The 16102-nt window shown below is 41.8% G+C and overlaps 21 non-coding genes across 21 annotated transcripts; 11 read left to right on the top strand and 10 right to left on the bottom strand.

The window, feature by feature from the left end:
- Positions 1-285: 285 nt before the first annotated feature.
- On the bottom strand, positions 286-358 carry trnak-uuu (transfer RNA lysine (anticodon UUU)). The gene has a single exon. It is a non-coding gene; the product is annotated as a tRNA-Lys (tRNA).
- Positions 359-523: 165 nt separating this feature from the next.
- Positions 524-595, top strand: trnaw-cca (transfer RNA tryptophan (anticodon CCA)). Its single transcript has one exon. It is a non-coding gene; the product is annotated as a tRNA-Trp (tRNA).
- Positions 596-1756: 1161 nt separating this feature from the next.
- On the bottom strand, positions 1757-1829 carry trnak-uuu (transfer RNA lysine (anticodon UUU)). Its single transcript has one exon. It is a non-coding gene; the product is annotated as a tRNA-Lys (tRNA).
- A 165-nt stretch (positions 1830-1994) lies between these two features.
- trnaw-cca (transfer RNA tryptophan (anticodon CCA)) lies at positions 1995-2066 on the top strand. Its single transcript has one exon. It is a non-coding gene; the product is annotated as a tRNA-Trp (tRNA).
- Positions 2067-3227: 1161 nt separating this feature from the next.
- trnak-uuu (transfer RNA lysine (anticodon UUU)) lies at positions 3228-3300 on the bottom strand. The gene has a single exon. It is a non-coding gene; the product is annotated as a tRNA-Lys (tRNA).
- A 165-nt stretch (positions 3301-3465) lies between these two features.
- trnaw-cca (transfer RNA tryptophan (anticodon CCA)) lies at positions 3466-3537 on the top strand. The gene has a single exon. It is a non-coding gene; the product is annotated as a tRNA-Trp (tRNA).
- Positions 3538-4698: 1161 nt separating this feature from the next.
- Positions 4699-4771, bottom strand: trnak-uuu (transfer RNA lysine (anticodon UUU)). Its single transcript has one exon. It is a non-coding gene; the product is annotated as a tRNA-Lys (tRNA).
- A 165-nt stretch (positions 4772-4936) lies between these two features.
- trnaw-cca (transfer RNA tryptophan (anticodon CCA)) lies at positions 4937-5008 on the top strand. Its single transcript has one exon. It is a non-coding gene; the product is annotated as a tRNA-Trp (tRNA).
- Positions 5009-6401: 1393 nt separating this feature from the next.
- On the top strand, positions 6402-6473 carry trnaw-cca (transfer RNA tryptophan (anticodon CCA)). Its single transcript has one exon. It is a non-coding gene; the product is annotated as a tRNA-Trp (tRNA).
- A 1161-nt stretch (positions 6474-7634) lies between these two features.
- On the bottom strand, positions 7635-7707 carry trnak-uuu (transfer RNA lysine (anticodon UUU)). Its single transcript has one exon. It is a non-coding gene; the product is annotated as a tRNA-Lys (tRNA).
- A 166-nt stretch (positions 7708-7873) lies between these two features.
- Positions 7874-7945, top strand: trnaw-cca (transfer RNA tryptophan (anticodon CCA)). Its single transcript has one exon. It is a non-coding gene; the product is annotated as a tRNA-Trp (tRNA).
- A 1159-nt stretch (positions 7946-9104) lies between these two features.
- trnak-uuu (transfer RNA lysine (anticodon UUU)) lies at positions 9105-9177 on the bottom strand. The gene has a single exon. It is a non-coding gene; the product is annotated as a tRNA-Lys (tRNA).
- A 166-nt stretch (positions 9178-9343) lies between these two features.
- Positions 9344-9415, top strand: trnaw-cca (transfer RNA tryptophan (anticodon CCA)). The gene has a single exon. It is a non-coding gene; the product is annotated as a tRNA-Trp (tRNA).
- A 1159-nt stretch (positions 9416-10574) lies between these two features.
- On the bottom strand, positions 10575-10647 carry trnak-uuu (transfer RNA lysine (anticodon UUU)). Its single transcript has one exon. It is a non-coding gene; the product is annotated as a tRNA-Lys (tRNA).
- Positions 10648-10813: 166 nt separating this feature from the next.
- Positions 10814-10885, top strand: trnaw-cca (transfer RNA tryptophan (anticodon CCA)). Its single transcript has one exon. It is a non-coding gene; the product is annotated as a tRNA-Trp (tRNA).
- Positions 10886-12045: 1160 nt separating this feature from the next.
- Positions 12046-12118, bottom strand: trnak-uuu (transfer RNA lysine (anticodon UUU)). The gene has a single exon. It is a non-coding gene; the product is annotated as a tRNA-Lys (tRNA).
- Positions 12119-12284: 166 nt separating this feature from the next.
- On the top strand, positions 12285-12356 carry trnaw-cca (transfer RNA tryptophan (anticodon CCA)). Its single transcript has one exon. It is a non-coding gene; the product is annotated as a tRNA-Trp (tRNA).
- A 1160-nt stretch (positions 12357-13516) lies between these two features.
- trnak-uuu (transfer RNA lysine (anticodon UUU)) lies at positions 13517-13589 on the bottom strand. The gene has a single exon. It is a non-coding gene; the product is annotated as a tRNA-Lys (tRNA).
- Positions 13590-13755: 166 nt separating this feature from the next.
- On the top strand, positions 13756-13827 carry trnaw-cca (transfer RNA tryptophan (anticodon CCA)). Its single transcript has one exon. It is a non-coding gene; the product is annotated as a tRNA-Trp (tRNA).
- Positions 13828-14987: 1160 nt separating this feature from the next.
- Positions 14988-15060, bottom strand: trnak-uuu (transfer RNA lysine (anticodon UUU)). The gene has a single exon. It is a non-coding gene; the product is annotated as a tRNA-Lys (tRNA).
- A 166-nt stretch (positions 15061-15226) lies between these two features.
- On the top strand, positions 15227-15298 carry trnaw-cca (transfer RNA tryptophan (anticodon CCA)). Its single transcript has one exon. It is a non-coding gene; the product is annotated as a tRNA-Trp (tRNA).
- The last annotated feature ends 804 nt before the right edge of the window (positions 15299-16102 follow it).

The raw sequence follows: 16102 nt of genomic DNA, 5'->3' as shown, positions 1-16102 counted from the left end.
TGGGATATAAAGAGGGACTTTATTGAACAAAACAAACATTTATTGTGTAGCTGAGACTCTTGTGACTGCAACCAGATGAAAATCTTCAAAGGTAAGTGATTCATTTGATCGCTATTTCTGACTTTCGTGACTCTATATGATTGGAAAATGTTTGTATGCTTTTGGAAGAGGGGCGCTGTCCTCAGATAATCGCATGGTATGCTTTCGCAGTAAAGCCATTTTTAAATCTGACCAAATGCAAGTATGGAAAGACTGCCTACTGAAGGAAGGTAAACATTAAAGCAGCGCCCGAACAGGGACTTGAACCCTGGACCCTCAGATTAAAAGTCTGATGCTCTACCGACTGAGCTATTCGGGCTCTGCATTTACTTATTTTCATACACCTAACCTGTCGGGCAGAGGCACGTGCTGACGAGGGGGCATTGTCAGATAATCATTTCCCAAGAGATCCAGGCCTCCATTCCAAATGATACAATCAACGAAATCTGAACTAGGCATCCCCTCCAAAGATGCGTTTTGTCTAGACCTCGTGGCGCAACGGTAGCGCGTCTGACTCCAGATCAGAAGGTTGCGTGTTCAAATCACGTCGTGGTCAGTGTTTTTATGTGTGCAATCTCTACCTTCTTTAAACAGCGAAGTCAATGAATCAACACAAGTACCAATGTGGCTTACAGTACAAACCTCGAACGAAAACAACCAAACCAATTCTGCTTTAGATGACAATTGTCTCTCATAAAAGCCTGTCACACTGCAAATTCCCAGATCAGATGATGCTGTGTGATTGATTGACAGGCTTAAATCAGTCTTCGAACACGGATTTTAACTTCTTATGGCTTAGGGGAAGTGATTCGACATCTGGATGAGAAGAGTGCCCAAAGTAAACTGCCTGTTACTCAGGCCCAGAATCTAGGATATGCATATAAATGGTAGATTTGGATAGAACACACTTTAAAGTTTCCAAAACCGTTCAAATGATGTCTGTGAGTATAACAGAACTGATATGGCAGGTGAAAATCTGAGGAAAATCCATCCGGGAAGTGGGACTTTATTTGACGTGGGAAGTTTTCAATTGAATGCCTATTGAGTTTCTAATGGGTTAGGACCCAGATTGCAGTTCCTATGGCTTCCACTAGATGTCAACAGTCTTTAGACATTGTTTCAGGATTGTTTTCTGAAAAATGAAGAAGAATGAGACCTTCTGTCAGTGGACTGAGGAAGCATGCAGTGCTGGTTTGCGCACATGACCAAGTGCGTGCCCGTCGTTGTTTTTCCTTTCTATTGAATACGCTATTGTCCGGTTGAAATATTATCGAGTATTTAGACAATTGCCAACCTGAAGATTAATTATAAAAATCGTTTGACATGTTTCAACAAACTTTACCGGTACTGTTCGGACGTATTCGTCTGCGTGTTTTGACCGCCTTTGAGCCAGTGGATTACTGAACACAACGCGCCAACAAAACTGAGATTTTGGGATATAAAGAGGGACTTTATTGAACAAAACAAACATTTATTGTGTAGCTGAGACTCTTGTGACTGCAACCAGATGAAAATCTTCAAAGGTAAGTGATTCATTTGATCGCTATTTCTGACTTTCGTGACTCTATATGATTGGAAAATGTTTGTATGCTTTTGGAAGAGGGGCGCTGTCCTCAGATAATCGCATGGTATGCTTTCGCAGTAAAGCCATTTTTAAATCTGACCAAATGCAAGTATGGAAAGACTGCCTACTGAAGGAAGGTAAACATTAAAGCAGCGCCCGAACAGGGACTTGAACCCTGGACCCTCAGATTAAAAGTCTGATGCTCTACCGACTGAGCTATTCGGGCTCTGCATTTACTTATTTTCATACACCTAACCTGTCGGGCAGAGGCACGTGCTGACGAGGGGGCATTGTCAGATAATCATTTCCCAAGAGATCCAGGCCTCCATTCCAAATGATACAATCAACGAAATCTGAACTAGGCATCCCCTCCAAAGATGCGTTTTGTCTAGACCTCGTGGCGCAACGGTAGCGCGTCTGACTCCAGATCAGAAGGTTGCGTGTTCAAATCACGTCGTGGTCAGTGTTTTTATGTGTGCAATCTCTACCTTCTTTAAACAGCGAAGTCAATGAATCAACACAAGTACCAATGTGGCTTACAGTACAAACCTCGAACGAAAACAACCAAACCAATTCTGCTTTAGATGACAATTGTCTCTCATAAAAGCCTGTCACACTGCAAATTCCCAGATCAGATGATGCTGTGTGATTGATTGACAGGCTTAAATCAGTCTTCGAACACGGATTTTAACTTCTTATGGCTTAGGGGAAGTGATTCGACATCTGGATGAGAAGAGTGCCCAAAGTAAACTGCCTGTTACTCAGGCCCAGAATCTAGGATATGCATATAAATGGTAGATTTGGATAGAACACACTTTAAAGTTTCCAAAACCGTTCAAATGATGTCTGTGAGTATAACAGAACTGATATGGCAGGTGAAAATCTGAGGAAAATCCATCCGGGAAGTGGGACTTTATTTGACGTGGGAAGTTTTCAATTGAATGCCTATTGAGTTTCTAATGGGTTAGGACCCAGATTGCAGTTCCTATGGCTTCCACTAGATGTCAACAGTCTTTAGACATTGTTTCAGGATTGTTTTCTGAAAAATGAAGAAGAATGAGACCTTCTGTCAGTGGACTGAGGAAGCATGCAGTGCTGGTTTGCGCACATGACCAAGTGCGTGCCCGTCGTTGTTTTTCCTTTCTATTGAATACGCTATTGTCCGTTTGAAATATTATCGAGTATTTAGACAATTGCCAACCTGAAGATTAATTATAAAAATCGTTTGACATGTTTCAACAAACTTTACCGGTACTGTTCGGACGTATTCGTCTGCGTGTTTTGACCGCCTTTGAGCCAGTGGATTACTGAACACAACGCGCCAACAAAACTGAGATTTTGGGATATAAAGAGGGACTTTATTGAACAAAACAAACATTTATTGTGTAGCTGAGACTCTTGTGACTGCAACCAGATGAAAATCTTCAAAGGTAAGTGATTAATTTGATCGCTATTTCTGACTTTCGTGACTCTATATGATTGGAAAATGTTTGTATGCTTTTGGAAGAGGGGCGCTGTCCTCAGATAATCGCATGGTATGCTTTCGCAGTAAAGCCATTTTTAAATCTGACCAAATGCAAGTATGGAAAGACTGCCTACTGAAGGAAGGTAAACATTAAAGCAGCGCCCGAACAGGGACTTGAACCCTGGACCCTCAGATTAAAAGTCTGATGCTCTACCGACTGAGCTATTCGGGCTCTGCATTTACTTATTTTCATACACCTAACCTGTCGGGCAGAGGCACGTGCTGACGAGGGGGCATTGTCAGATAATCATTTCCCAAGAGATCCAGGCCTCCATTCCAAATGATACAATCAACGAAATCTGAACTAGGCATCCCCTCCAAAGATGCGTTTTGTCTAGACCTCGTGGCGCAACGGTAGCGCGTCTGACTCCAGATCAGAAGGTTGCGTGTTCAAATCACGTCGTGGTCAGTGTTTTTATGTGTGCAATCTCTACCTTCTTTAAACAGCGAAGTCAATGAATCAACACAAGTACCAATGTGGCTTACAGTACAAACCTCGAACGAAAACAACCAAACCAATTCTGCTTTAGATGACAATTGTCTCTCATAAAAGCCTGTCACACTGCAAATTCCCAGATCAGATGATGCTGTGTGATTGATTGACAGGCTTAAATCAGTCTTCCAACACGGATTTTAACTTCTTATGGCTTAGGGGAAGTGATTCGACATCTGGATGAGAAGAGTGCCCAAAGTAAACTGCCTGTTACTCAGGCCCAGAATCTAGGATATGCATATAAATGGTAGATTTGGATAGAACACACTTTAAAGTTTCCAAAACCATTCAAATGATGTCTGTGAGTATAACAGAACTGATATGGCAGGTGAAAATCTGAGGGAAATCCATCCGGGAAGTGGGATTTTTTTTGATGTGGGAAGTTTTCAATTGAATGCCTATTGAGTTTCTAATGGGTTAGGACCCAGATTGCAGTTCCTATGGCTTCCACTAGATGTCAACAGTCTTTAGACATTGTTTCAGGATTGTTTTCTGAAAAATGAAGAAGAATGAGACCTTCTGTCAGTGGACTGAGGAAGCATGCAGTGCTGGTTTGCGCACATGACCAAGTGCGTGCCCGTCGTTGTTTTTCCTTTCTATTGAATACGCTATTGTCCGGTTGAAATATTATCGAGTATTTAGACAATTGCCAACCTGAAGATTAATTATAAAAATCGTTTGACATGTTTCAACAAACTTTACCGGTACTGTTCGGACGTATTCGTCTGCGTGTTTTGACCGCCTTTGAGCCAGTGGATTACTGAACACAACGCGCCAACAAAACTGAGTTTTTGGGATATAAAGAGGGACTTTATTGAACAAAACAAACATTTATTGTGTAGCTGAGACTCTTGTGACTGCAACCAGATGAAAATCTTCAAAGGTAAGTGATTAATTTGATCGCTATTTCTGACTTTCGTGACTCTATTCGATTGGAAAATGTTTGTATGCTTTTGGAAGAGGGGTGCTGTGCTCAGATAATCGCATGGTATGCTTTCGCAGTAAAGCCATTTTTAAATCTGACCAAATACAAGTATGGAAAGACTGCCTAGTGAAGGAAGGTGAACATTAAAGCAGCGCCCGAACAGGGACTTGAACCCTGGACCCTCAGATTAAAAGACTGATGCTCTACCGACTGAGCTATTCGGGCTCTGCATTTACTTATTTTCATACACCTAACCTGTCGGGCAGAGGCACGTGCTGACGAGGGGGCATTGTCAGATAATCATTTCCCAAGAGATCCAGGCCTCCATTCCAAATGATACAATCAACGAAATCTGAACTAGGCATCCCCTCCAAAGATGCGTTTTGTCTAGACCTCGTGGCGCAACGGTAGCGCGTCTGACTCCAGATCAGAAGGTTGCGTGTTCAAATCACGTCGTGGTCAGTGTTTTTATGTGTGCAATCTCTACCTTCTTTAAACAGCGAAGTCAATGAATCAACACAAGTACCAATGTGGCTTACAGTACAAACCTCGAACGAAAACAACCAAACCAATTCTGCTTTAGATGACAATTGTCTCTCATAAAAGCCTGTCACACTGCAAATTCCCAGATCAGATGATGCTGTGTGATTGATTGACAGGCTTAAATCAGTCTTCGAACACGGATTTTAACTTCTTATGGCTTAGGGGAAGTGATTCGACATCTGGATGAGAAGAGTGCCCAAAGTAAACTGCCTGTTACTCAGGCCCAGAATCTAGGATATGCATATAAATGGTAGATTTGGATAGAACACACTTTAAAGTTTCCAAAACCATTCAAATGATGTCTGTAAGCATAACAGAACTGATATGGCAGGTGAAAATCTGAGGGAAATCCATCCGGGAAGTGGGATTTTTTTTGATGTGGGAAGTTTTCAATTGAATGCCTATTGAGTTTCTAATGGGTTAGGACCCAGATTGCAGTTCCTATGGCTTCCACTAGATGTCAACAGTCTTTAGACATTGTTTCAGGATTGTTTTCTGAAAAATGAAGAAGAATGAGACCTTCTGTCAGTGGACTGAGGAAGCATGCAGTGCTGGTTTGCGCACATGACCAAGTGCGTGCCCGTCGTTGTTTTTCCTTTCTATTGAATACGCTATTGTCCGGTTGAAATATTATCGAGTATTTAGACAATTGCCAACCTGAAGATTAATTATAAAAATCGTTTGACATGTTTCAACAAACTTTACCGGTACTGTTCGGACGTATTCGTCTGCGTGTTTTGACCGCCTTTGAGCCAGTGGATTACTGAACACAACGCGCCAACAAAACTGAGTTTTTGGGATATAAAGAGGGACTTTATTGAACAAAACAAACATTTATTGTGTAGCTGAGACTCTTGTGACTGCAACCAGATGAAAATCTTCAAAGGTAAGTGATTAATTTGATCGCTATTTCTGACTTTCGTGACTCTATATGATTGGAAAATGTTTGTATGCTTTTGGAAGAGGGGGGCTGTCCTCAGATAATCGCATGGTATGCTTTCGCAGTAAAGCCATTTTTAAATCTGACCAAATACAAGTATGGAAAGACTGCCTAGTGAAGGAAGGTGAACATTAAAGCAGCGCCCGAACAGGGACTTGAACCCTCAGATTAAAAGTCTGATGCTCTACCGACTGAGCTATTCGGGCTCTGCATTTACTTATTTTCATACACCTAACCTGTCGGGCAGAGGCACGTGCTGACGAGGGGGCATTGTCAGATAATACATTGCCCAAGAGATCCAGGCCTCCATTCCAAATGATACAATCAACGAAATCTGAACTAGGCATCCCCTCCAAAGACGCGTTTTGTCTAGACCTCGTGGCGCAACGGTAGCGCGTCTGACTCCAGATCAGAAGGTTGCGTGTTCAAATCACGTCGTGGTCAGTGTTTTTATGTGTGCAATCTCTACCTCCTTTAAACAGCGAAGTCAATGAATCAACACAAGTACCAATGTGGCTTACAGTACAAACCTCGAACGAAAACAACCAAACCAATTCTGCTTTAGATGACAATTCTCTCTCATAAAAGCCTGTCACACTGCAAATTCCCAGATCAGATGATGCTGTGTGATTGATTGACAGGCTTAAATCAGTCTTCGAAAACGGATTTTAACTTCTTATGGCTTAGGGGAAGTGATTCGACATCTGGATGAGAAGAGTGCCCAAAGTAAACTGCCTGTTACTCAGGCCCAAAATCTAGGATATGCATATAAATGGTAGATTTGGATAGAACACACTTTAAAGTTTCCAAAACCGTTCAAATGATGTCTGTGAGTATAACAGAACTGATATGGCAGGTGAAAATCTGAGGAAAATCCATCCGGGAAGTGGGACTTTATTTGACGTGGGAAGTTTTCAATTGAATGCCTATTGAGTTTCTAATGGGTTAGGACCCAGATTGCAGTTCCTATGGCTTCCACTAGATGTCAACAGTCTTTAGACATTGTTTCAGGATTGTTTTCTGAAAAATGAAGAAGAATGAGACCTTCTGTCAGTGGACTGAGGAAGCATGCAGTGCTGGTTTGCGCACATGACCAAGTGCGTGCCCGTCGTTGTTTTTCCTTTCTATTGAATACGCTATTGTCCGGTTGAAATATTATCGAGTATTTAGACAATTGCCAACCTGAAGATTAATTATAAAAATCGTTTGACATGTTTCAACAAACTTTACCGGTACTGTTCGGACGTATTCGTCTGCGTGTTTTGACCGCCTTTGAGCCAGTGGATTACTGAACACAACGCGCCAACAAAACTGAGTTTTTGGGATATAAAGAGGGACTTTATTGAACAAAACAAACATTTATTGTGTAGCTGAGACTCTTGTGACTGCAACCAGATGAAAATCTTCAAAGGTAAGTGATTAATTTGATCGCTATTTCTGACTTTCGTGACTCTATATGATTGGAAAATGTTTGTATGCTTTTGGAAGAGGGGCGCTGTCCTCAGATAATCGCATGGTATGCTTTCGCAGTAAAGCCATTTTTAAATCTGACCAAATACAAGTATGGAAAGACTGCCTAGTGAAGGAAGGTGAACATTAAAGCAGCGCCCAAACAGGGACTTGAACCCTGGACCCTCAGATTAAAAGTCTGATGCTCTACCGACTGAGCTATTCGGGCTCTGCATTTACTTATTTTCATACACCTAACCTGTCGGGCAGAGGCACGTGCTGACGAGGGGGCATTGTCAGATAATACATTTCCCAAGAGATCCAGGCCTCCATTCCAAATGATACAATCAACGAAATCTGAACTAGGCATCCCCTCCAAAGACGCGTTTTGTCTAGACCTCGTGGTGCAACGGTAGCGCGTCTGACTCCAGATCAGAAGGTTGCGTGTTCAAATCACGTCGTGGTCAGGGTTTTTATGTGTGCAATCTCTACCTTCTTTAAACAGCGAAGTCAATGAATCAACACAAGTACCAATGTGGCTTACAGTACAAACCTCGAACGAAAACAACCAAACCAATTCTGCTTTAGATGACAATTGTCTCTCATAAAAGCCTGTCACACTGCAAATTCCCAGATCAGATGATGCTGTGTGATTGATTCACAGGCTTAAATCAGTCTTCGAACACGGATTTTAACTTCTTATGGCTTAGGGGAAGTGATTCGACATCTGGATGAGAAGAGTGCCCAAAGTAAACTGCCTGTTACTCAGGCCCAGAATCTAGGATATGCATATAAATGGTAGATTTGGTAGAACACACTTTAAAGTTTCCAAAACCGTTCAAATGATGTCTGTGAGTATAACAGAACTGATATGGCAGGTGAAAATCTGAGGAAAATCCATCCGGGAAGTGGGATTTTTTTTGATGTGGGAAGTTTTCAATTGAATGCCTATTGAGTTTCTAATGGGTTAGGACCCAGATTGCAGTTCCTATGGCTTCCACTAGATGTCAACAGTCTTTAGACATTGTTTCAGGATTGTTTTCTGAAAAATGAAGAAGAATGAGACCTTCTGTCAGTGGACTGAGGAAGCATGCAGTGCTGGTTTGCGCACATGACCAAGTGCGTGCCCGTCGTTGTTTTTCCTTTCTATTGAATACGCTATTGTCCGGTTGAAATATTATCGAGTATTTAGACAATTGCCAACCTGAAGATTAATTATAAAAATCGTTTGACATGTTTCAACAAACTTTACCGGTACTGTTCGGACGTATTCGTCTGCGTGTTTTGACCGCCTTTGAGCCAGTGGATTACTGAACACAACGCGCCAACAAAACTGAGTTTTTGGGATATAAAGAGGGACTTTATTGAACAAAACAAACATTTATTGTGTAGCTGAGACTCTTGTGACTGCAACCAGATGAAAATCTTCAAAGGTAAGTGATTAATTTGATCGCTATTTCTGACTTTCGTGACTCTATATGATTGGAAAATGTTTGTATGCTTTTGGAAGACGGCGCTGTCCTCAGATAATCGCATGGTATGCTTTCGCAGTAAAGCCATTTTTAAATCTGACCAAATACAAGTATGGAAAGACTGCCTAGTGAAGGAAGGTGAACATTAAAGCAGCGCCCAAACAGGGACTTGAACCCTGGACCCTCAGATTAAAAGTCTGATGCTCTACCGACTGAGCTATTCGGGCTCTGCATTTACTTATTTTCATACACCTAACCTGTCGGGCAGAGGCACGTGCTGACGAGGGGGCATTGTCAGATAATACATTTCCCAAGAGATCCAGGCCTCCATTCCAAATGATACAATCAACGAAATCTGAACTAGGCATCCCCTCCAAAGACGCGTTTTGTCTAGACCTCGTGGTGCAACGGTAGCGCGTCTGACTCCAGATCAGAAGTTTGCGTGTTCAAATCACGTCGTGGTCAGGGTTTTTATGTGTGCAATCTCTACCTTCTTTAAACAGCGAAGTCAATGAATCAACACAAGTACCAATGTGGCTTACAGTACAAACCTCGAACGAAAACAACCAAACCAATTCTGCTTTAGATGACAATTGTCTCTCATAAAAGCCTGTCACACTGCAAATTCCCAGATCAGATGATGCTGTGTGATTGATTCACAGGCTTAAATCAGTCTTCGAACACGGATTTTAACTTCTTATGGCTTAGGGGAAGTGATTCGACATCTGGATGAGAAGAGTGCCCAAAGTAAACTGCCTGTTACTCAGGCCCAGAATCTAGGATATGCATATAAATGGTAGATTTGGTAGAACACACTTTAAAGTTTCCAAAACCGTTCAAATGATGTCTGTGAGTATAACAGAACTGATATGGCAGGTGAAAATCTGAGGAAAATCCATCCGGGAAGTGGGACTTTATTTGACGTGGGAAGTTTTCAATTGAATGCCTATTGAGTTTCTAATGGGTTAGGACCCAGATTGCAGTTCCTATGGCTTCCACTAGATGTCAACAGTCTTTAGACATTGTTTCAGGATTGTTTTCTGAAAAATGAAGAAGAATGAGACCTTCTGTCAGTGGACTGAGGAAGCATGCAGTGCTGGTTTGCGCACATGACCAAGTGCGTGCCCGTCGTTGTTTTTCCTTTCTATTGAATACGCTATTGTCCGGTTGAAATATTATCGAGTATTTAGACAATTGCCAACCTGAAGATTAATTATAAAAATCGTTTGACATGTTTCAACAAACTTTACCGGTACTGTTCGGACGTATTCGTCTGCGTGTTTTGACCGCCTTTGAGCCAGTGGATTACTGAACACAACGCGCCAACAAAACTGAGTTTTTGGGATATAAAGAGGGACTTTATTGAACAAAACAAACATTTATTGTGTAGCTGAGACTCTTGTGACTGCAACCAGATGAAAATCTTCAAAGGTAAGTGATTAATTTGATCGCTATTTCTGACTTTCGTGACTCTATATGATTGGAAAATGTTTGTATGCTTTTGGAAGACGGCGCTGTCCTCAGATAATCGCATGGTATGCTTTCGCAGTAAAGCCATTTTTAAATCTGACCAAATACAAGTATGGAAAGACTGCCTAGTGAAGGAAGGTGAACATTAAAGCAGCGCCCAAACAGGGACTTGAACCCTGGACCCTCAGATTAAAAGTCTGATGCTCTACCGACTGAGCTATTCGGGCTCTGCATTTACTTATTTTCATACACCTAACCTGTCGGGCAGAGGCACGTGCTGACGAGGGGGCATTGTCAGATAATACATTTCCCAAGAGATCCAGGCCTCCATTCCAAATGATACAATCAACGAAATCTGAACTAGGCATCCCCTCCAAAGACGCGTTTTGTCTAGACCTCGTGGTGCAACGGTAGCGCGTCTGACTCCAGATCAGAAGTTTGCGTGTTCAAATCACGTCGTGGTCAGGGTTTTTATGTGTGCAATCTCTACCTTCTTTAAACAGCGAAGTCAATGAATCAACACAAGTACCAATGTGGCTTACAGTACAAACCTCGAACGAAAACAACCAAACCAATTCTGCTTTAGATGACAATTGTCTCTCATAAAAGCCTGTCACACTGCAAATTCCCAGATCAGATGATGCTGTGTGATTGATTCACAGGCTTAAATCAGTCTTCGAACACGGATTTTAACTTCTTATGGCTTAGGGGAAGTGATTCGACATCTGGATGAGAAGAGTGCCCAAAGTAAACTGCCTGTTACTCAGGCCCAGAATCTAGGATATGCATATAAATGGTAGATTTGGTAGAACACACTTTAAAGTTTCCAAAACCGTTCAAATGATGTCTGTGAGTATAACAGAACTGATATGGCAGGTGAAAATCTGAGGAAAATCCATCCGGGAAGTGGGATTTTTTTTGATGTGGGAAGTTTTCAATTGAATGCCTATTGAGTTTCTAATGGGTTAGGACCCAGATTGCAGTTCCTATGGCTTCCACTAGATGTCAACAGTCTTTAGACATTGTTTCAGGATTGTTTTCTGAAAAATGAAGAAGAATGAGACCTTCTGTCAGTGGACTGAGGAAGCATGCAGTGCTGGTTTGCGCACATGACCAAGTGCGTGCCCGTCGTTGTTTTTCCTTTCTATTGAATACGCTATTGTCCGGTTGAAATATTATCGAGTATTTAGACAATTGCCAACCTGAAGATTAATTATAAAAATCGTTTGACATGTTTCAACAAACTTTACCGGTACTGTTCGGACGTATTCGTCTGCGTGTTTTGACCGCCTTTGAGCCAGTGGATTACTGAACACAACGCGCCAACAAAACTGAGTTTTTGGGATATAAAGAGGGACTTTATTGAACAAAACAAACATTTATTGTGTAGCTGAGACTCTTGTGACTGCAACCAGATGAAAATCTTCAAAGGTAAGTGATTAATTTGATCGCTATTTCTGACTTTCGTGACTCTATATGATTGGAAAATGTTTGTATGCTTTTGGAAGAGGGGCGCTGTCCTCAGATAATCGCATGGTATGCTTTCGCAGTAAAGCCATTTTTAAATCTGACCAAATACAAGTATGGAAAGACTGCCTAGTGAAGGAAGGTGAACATTAAAGCAGCGCCCAAACAGGGACTTGAACCCTGGACCCTCAGATTAAAAGTCTGATGCTCTACCGACTGAGCTATTCGGGCTCTGCATTTACTTATTTTCATACACCTAACCTGTCGGGCAGAGGCACGTGCTGACGAGGGGGCATTGTCAGATAATACATTTCCCAAGAGATCCAGGCCTCCATTCCAAATGATACAATCAATGAAATCTGAACTAGGCATCCCCTCCAAAGATGCGTTTTGTCTAGACCTCGTGGCGCAACGGTAGCGCGTCTGACTCCAGATCAGAAGGTTGCGTGTTCAAATCACGTCGTGGTCAGTGTTTTTATGTGTGCAATCTCTACCTTCTTTAAACAGCGAAGTCAATGAATCAACACAAGTACCAATGTGGCTTACAGTACAAACCTCGAACGAAAACAACCAAACCAATTCTGCTTTAGATGACAATTGTCTCTCATAAAAGCCTGTCACACTGCAAATTCCCAGATCAGATGATGCTGTGTGATTGATTCACAGGCTTAAATCAGTCTTCGAACACGGATTTTAACTTCTTATGGCTTAGGGGAAGTGATTCGACATCTGGATGAGAAGAGTGCCCAAAGTAAACTGCCTGTTACTCAGGCCCAGAATCTAGGATATGCATATAAATGGTAGATTTGGTAGAACACACTTTAAAGTTTCCAAAACCATTCAAATGATGTCTGTGAGTATAACAGAACTGATATGGCAGGTGAAAATCTGAGGAAAATCCATCCGGGAAGTGGGATTTTTTTTGATGTGGGAAGTTTTCAATTGAATGCCTATTGAGTTTCTAATGGGTTAGGACCCAGATTGCAGTTCCTATGGCTTCCACTAGATGTCAACAGTCTTTAGACATTGTTTCAGGATTGTTTTCTGAAAAATGAAGAAGAATGAGACCTTCTGTCAGTGGACTGAGGAAGCATGCAGTGCTGGTTTGAGCACATGACCAAGTGCGTGCCCGTCGTTGTTTTTCCTTTCTATTGAATACGCTATTGTCCGGTTGAAATATTATCGAGTATTTAGACAATTGCCAACCTGAAGATTAATTATAAAAATCGTTTGACATGTTTCAACAAACTTTACCGGTACTGTTCGGACGTATTCGTCTGCGTGTTTTGACCGCCTTTGAGCCAGTGGATTACTGAACACAACGCGCCAACAAAACTGAGTTTTTGGGATATAAAGAGGGACTTTATTGAACAAAACAAACATTTATTGTGTAGCTGAGACTCTTGTGACTGCAACCAGATGAAAATCTTCAAAGGTAAGTGATTAATTTGATCGCTATTTCTGACTTTCGTGACTCTATATGATTGGAAAATGTTTGTATGCTTTTGGAAGAGGGGCGCTGTCCTCAGATAATCGCATGGTATGCTTTCGCAGTAAAGCCATTTTTAAATCTGACCAAATACAAGTATGGAAAGACTGCCTAGTGAAGGAAGGTGAACATTAAAGCAGCGCCCGAACAGGGACTTGAACCCTGGACCCTCAGATTAAAAGTCTGATGCTCTACCGACTGAGCTATTCGGGCTCTGCATTTACTTATTTTCATACACCTAACCTGTCGGGCAGAGGCACGTGCTGACGAGGGGGCATTGTCAGATAATACATTTCCCAAGAGATCCAGGCCTCCATTCCAAAAGATACAATCAACGAAATCTGAACTAGGCATCCCCTCCAAAGACGCGTTTCGTCTAGACCTCGTGGCGCAACGGTAGCGCGTCTGACTCCAGATCAGAAGGTTGCGTGTTCAAATCACGTCGTGGTCAGTGTTTTTATGTGTGCAATCTCTACCTCCTTTAAACAGCGAAGTCAATGAATCAACACAAGTACCAATGTGGCTTACAGTACAAACCTCGAACGAAAACAACCAAACCAATTCTGCTTTAGATGACAATTGTCTCTCATAAAAGCCTGTCACACTGCAAATTCCCAGATCAGATGATGCTGTGTGATTGATTCACAGGCTTAAATCAGTCTTCGAACACGGATTTTAACTTCTTATGGCTTAGGGGAAGTGATTCGACATCTGGATGAGAAGAGTGCCCAAAGTAAACTGCCTGTTACTCAGGCCCAGAATCTAGGATATGCATATAAATGGTAGATTTGGTAGAACACACTTTAAAGTTTCCAAAACCATTCAAATGATGTCTGTGAGTATAACAGAACTGATATGGCAGGTGAAAATCTGAGGAAAATCCATCCGGGAAGTGGGATTTTTTTTGATGTGGGAAGTTTTCAATTGAATGCCTATTGAGTTTCTAATGGGTTAGGACCCAGATTGCAGTTCCTATGGCTTCCACTAGATGTCAACAGTCTTTAGACATTGTTTCAGGATTGTTTTCTGAAAAATGAAGAAGAATGAGACCTTCTGTCAGTGGACTGAGGAAGCATGCAGTGCTGGTTTGTGCACATGACCAAGTGCGTGCCCGTCGTTGTTTTTCCTTTCTATTGAATACGCTATTGTCCGGTTGAAATATTATCGAGTATTTAGACAATTGCCAACCTGAAGATTAATTATAAAAATCGTTTGACATGTTTCAACAAACTTTACCGGTACTGTTCGGACGTATTCGTCTGCGTGTTTTGACCGCCTTTGAGCCAGTGGATTACTGAACACAACGCGCCAACAAAACTGAGTTTTTGGGATATAAAGAGGGACTTTATTGAACAAAACAAACATTTATTGTGTAGCTGAGACTCTTGTGACTGCAACCAGATGAAAATCTTCAAAGGTAAGTGATTAATTTGATGGCTATTTCTGACTTTCGTGACTCTATATGATTGGAAAATGTTTGTATGCTTTTGGAAGAGGGGCGCTGTCCTCAGATAATCGCATGGTATGCTTTTGCAGTAAAGCCATTTTTAAATCTGACCAAATACAAGTATGGAAAGACTGCCTAGTGAAGGAAGGTGAACATTAAAGCAGCGCCCGAACAGGGACTTGAACCCTGGACCCTCAGATTAAAAGTCTGATGCTCTACCGACTGAGCTATTCGGGCTCTGCATTTACTTATTTTCATACACCTAACCTGTCGGGCAGAGGCACGTGCTGACGAGGGGGCATTGTCAGATAATACATTTCCCAAGAGATCCAGGCCTCCATTCCAAAAGATACAATCAACGAAATCTGAACTAGGCATCCCCTCCAAAGACACGTTTCGTCTAGACCTCGTGGCGCAACGGTAGCGCGTCTGACTCCAGATCAGAAGGTTGCGTGTTCAAATCACGTCGTGGTCAGTGTTTTTATGTGTGCAATCTCTACCTCCTTTAAACAGCGAAGTCAATGAATCAACACAAGTACCAATGTGGCTTACAGTACAAACCTCGAACGAAAACAACCAAACCAATTCTGCTTTAGATGACAATTGTCTCTCATAAAAGCCTGTCACACTGCAAATTCCCAGATCAGATGATGCTGTGTGATTGATTCACAGGCTTAAATCAGTCTTCGAACACGGATTTTAACTTCTTATGGCTTAGGGGAAGTGATTCGACATCTGGATGAGAAGAGTGCCCAAAGTAAACTGCCTGTTACTCAGGCCCAGAATCTAGGATATGCATATAAATGGTAGATTTGGTAGAACACACTTTAAAGTTTCCAAAACCATTCAAATGATGTCTGTGAGTATAACAGAACTGATATGGCAGGTGAAAATCTGAGGAAAATCCATCCGGGAAGTGGGATTTTTTTTGATGTGGGAAGTTTTCAATTGAATGCCTATTGAGTTTCTAATGGGTTAGGACCCAGATTGCAGTTCCTATGGCTTCCACTAGATGTCAACAGTCTTTAGACATTGTTTCAGGATTGTTTTCTGAAAAATGAAGAAGAATGAGACCTTCTGTCAGTGGACTGAGGAAGCATGCAGTGCTGGTTTGTGCACATGACCAAGTGCGTGCCCGTCGTTGTTTTTCCTTTCTATTGAATACGCTATTGTCCGGTTGAAATATTATCGAGTATTTAGACAATTGCCAACCTGAAGATTAATTATAAAAATCGTTTGACATGTTTCAACAAACTTTACCGGTACTGTTCGGACGTAT

The sequence above is a fragment of the Salmo salar genome, chromosome 03 (genome assembly GCF_965601325.2).
Source record: "Salmo salar chromosome 03, fSalSal1, whole genome shotgun sequence".
Classification (NCBI taxonomy): domain Eukaryota; kingdom Metazoa; phylum Chordata; class Actinopteri; order Salmoniformes; family Salmonidae; genus Salmo; species Salmo salar.
This window is presented reverse-complemented; position numbering and strand designations above follow the sequence as displayed.